The sequence below is a fragment of the Sinocyclocheilus anshuiensis genome, unplaced genomic scaffold, assembly GCF_001515605.1.
Source record: "Sinocyclocheilus anshuiensis isolate Anshui unplaced genomic scaffold, SAMN03320099.WGS_v1.1 scaffold758, whole genome shotgun sequence".
Classification (NCBI taxonomy): domain Eukaryota; kingdom Metazoa; phylum Chordata; class Actinopteri; order Cypriniformes; family Cyprinidae; genus Sinocyclocheilus; species Sinocyclocheilus anshuiensis.
In genome coordinates this window covers 290,020-293,048 of record NW_015548126.1, presented here as the reverse complement: position 1 = coordinate 293,048, position 3,029 = coordinate 290,020, and the positions used below count along the sequence as shown (strand labels likewise).

The following is a 3,029-nucleotide window of genomic DNA, read 5'->3' as shown; positions in this document are numbered from 1 at the left end:
CATGTGTACTAGTTCTCATCTACCCTCGCGTCCGTGCACATAAGTGGCCAGAGGCAAAAGCGAGAGGCAAGGATGTGTTTGTACGTCTGTACATTTGTGCATGTGCGTCCACGTAAAGCAGGGGAATCGAATGCCTGCAGAATCCCGAAGAGCTGGGCTGTCAGTCAGACAAGTGTTGGAGAGCTTGTTGGGCTCTGATAAGTGCATTTATGGAAAAAGCCTGCCTGCCTTTATCTCCTCATTGCAGGTTAGATCACCAATAAAAAAGGGCTAGGTGAGGAGAGAGGGAGGATGGTGTCAGATAAGTACGCTCCGTCGCTCTACCTGCCTGTGGTGAAGAGAACATCTGAACCTTTCGGTATAGAGATGAATTGGAAATGACCATAAGCCGCACTCATCAACAGCTGCCAGCCATGCGGGTCTCTCTCGACTCTGCGTCTGGCTTCAATCCGAGCGCCATATCATCCACGGACTGCATTTTTTCCTGTAAACAAAGGGCTTACAATTAGGTTAGGTTACCTCCTCACCCACAGGCCATCTCTCTTTGTCCCTCCGCTCCAGTTTTCAAACCCTTGTCCTTGTTTATTTCACTTTTTTTGACCGTTATGACCTCTCCTACTTTTTAAACACACTTTCGCCCTCCCTTCCCAATGTTTTTTTTTCCCTCCCGTATCGTCGGAGAGCTGGAACCTGGAGCTTAGGGATGATGGAGCATGTTTAGCTCGCCTTGGGCTCCGTTCCTTTCAAAGCCGCATGCAGAATGGCACTATCGGTTGCTAGCTAACGCCTCACTGTGCAGGACAGGGTACCGTGAGGAATCACTGTTTGCCCAGCCAAAGCCGAGCCCTGATAGGTTCGCCCGATTCTCACTTTTAAAGTATGAGATTGTGAAGAGGGAAAAAGGAAAAGCCGCCACGAGCTAAAAGCACGCTGGCACACATCCTCTCATAGCAGCACATTTATTTGTGTTTCATGTTTTCCATCTGCAGAATTTAATTTATGGGCATGACAGCGAGTGTGTGCGCGAAAGACCGCCTTACCACCACACACACAACAAACATGTTATGTACTCAACTACTGGCTGGAGTCCACAAGAAATGTGACAGAAATTAAAAACTTGCACAAGAGTACACAAACATGCATGCAAGCATCACAAATTTGCTGTTAATTTTACCTGGCACGCATCTCAAGCGATTAACCATCAGGTAATTTTCCAGTAATTTTTTTCTCAGCCGATTTATTTCCTCATCTCTCTCTTTTAGAGACCCTGTGTTTTACACTGGAATCCATTTAAAAATCCAATGTACTGATTTCTACACTCACTTTTTTTTCTAGTGACTTGACCCCCACAGTTAAATATTCATAAGGCATTAAATATAAAAGATGCACATTTTGTACGTCTGACCTATTGTAATATACGGCGGCAGCGGCGGTAATTTGCTCCATCCGGCGTAGTGAGGTGAACCTGGCAACATCAGAGACAAACAAAACCATCAGCGTCCCACATGCTCAGCGTTGATTAGTACGCCACGAAAAAGACAATGCAATTTTCCCTTTTGGCAGCGCAGGGGCCTCCATGACTACCTTTTATAACATTATGTTGTTGATGATGTTCTTATAAATGGCTTTTTTTTCTCTCTCACTCAAAGCCAAACTGGGGAAATTGGCTTCCATTATGGCTTTTAAATAAAATAAGCGCAAAGCAATAAGAACTGAAACTCGGGAAAGCCATAAAACCGCTAATTAAGATGCGCCACGGCTCAGCTAGCGAGAGAGATACAGTAGAACGGAGAGTATATTTTTTGAAAATCCCCACAGAGAGAGGAAAAAAGATGGTGGCGGTGGGGGAAGGGGGCTGGCGGAAAGAAAATAGAGAGACAAGCTTTATTCTCTGGGTGAGGCTTAGTCAATCTGTCCTGTCTGGATCCAATATAACGCATTAAAACTGAATTATACAGCAACGCTCGGCGCATTCACTTTAGTGGTGGAGGAAACCGGGGACAAGCGGGTGTGAGTTACTCGTTTTTTCTCTTCCCACCCGTGACTGTTCCAATCTTTTCTTTCCTCTCTCTTGCTTGCTCTCATCATTATTTCTCAGAACGGTTTGCAAGGCCTGTGATACGTGAAAAGGATGCCATGTTGGCTCAGTGTGGGCCCTTGCATCTTCCAAGAGGGAGGAAGAGAAGATCCAAAGCTCCCTTGTGCAGCCATATGGACGAGAAGGATGTGTAGAGGGGTCCCTGACAGAAAGGAAGAGGCTCCCCCTGCGTCACAGAAACATCTCAAGGCAGACTATACAAGAGGGGCTTTAGGAACCGTAGGGGTCCCTCGACTGGAAGTAGGTGCTAAACGTTTTAAATATGACAAGACACTCCACGGGGGACTAGGAATATAGGAAGATGAGGATGAGGATAAAGGCACTCAGGAGAAGCAGATATCAAATGCAGCTTAATGTGTAGCATTCATACACTGTTTATTAAAAGTCTAGTAAGCAACCCTAAAAAAAAAAAATACAATCTGCTATAATTTATGCACTCTTTTCCACTTTTTAAATATTGTTTAAAAGTTTAGGGTCAGTAAGATTTTTTTGTTTGTTTGTTTGTTTTAATAGATTATTATTTTTGTTCAGTTCTAATAATATTTCACAGGAAAATGTTATATTAAATATTTTTTTAATCAAATAAATGCAGATTTCTTTCAAAAACATTTTTTAAAAATGAGCAAAAAGCATTTCCAACATAAAAAAATCTAATAAAATAATTTATTTTGATTATTGTATGTTGAATATTTTGTCTTATTGTGCTGGCAGATTTTAAATATAAATATTATATATACATATTTGAGGGGAAGTCGTGGCCTAATGGTTAGAGAGTCGGACTCGTAACCCAAGATTGCGGGTTCGAGTCTCGTACCGGCAGGGATTGTAGGTGGGGGGAGTGAATGTACAGCTACATTTAGGGTCAGTACGATTTTGGATTTTCGAAAATGGCTGCCCACTGCTCCGGGTGTGTTCACGGTGTGTGTGTGTT

The 3,029-nt window shown here is 43.1% G+C and overlaps 1 long non-coding RNA gene across 1 annotated transcript in view; it reads right to left on the bottom strand.

The window, feature by feature from the left end:
• Positions 1 to 330: 330 nt before the first annotated feature.
• The window catches only part of LOC107704707 (uncharacterized), a 48,790-nt gene continuing 46,091 nt past the window's right edge, over positions 331 to 3,029 (bottom strand). The window contains exon 3 of the long non-coding RNA XR_001635996.1: positions 331 to 484. This is a non-coding gene — a long non-coding RNA (uncharacterized LOC107704707). The remainder of the gene's footprint in view (positions 485 to 3,029) is intronic.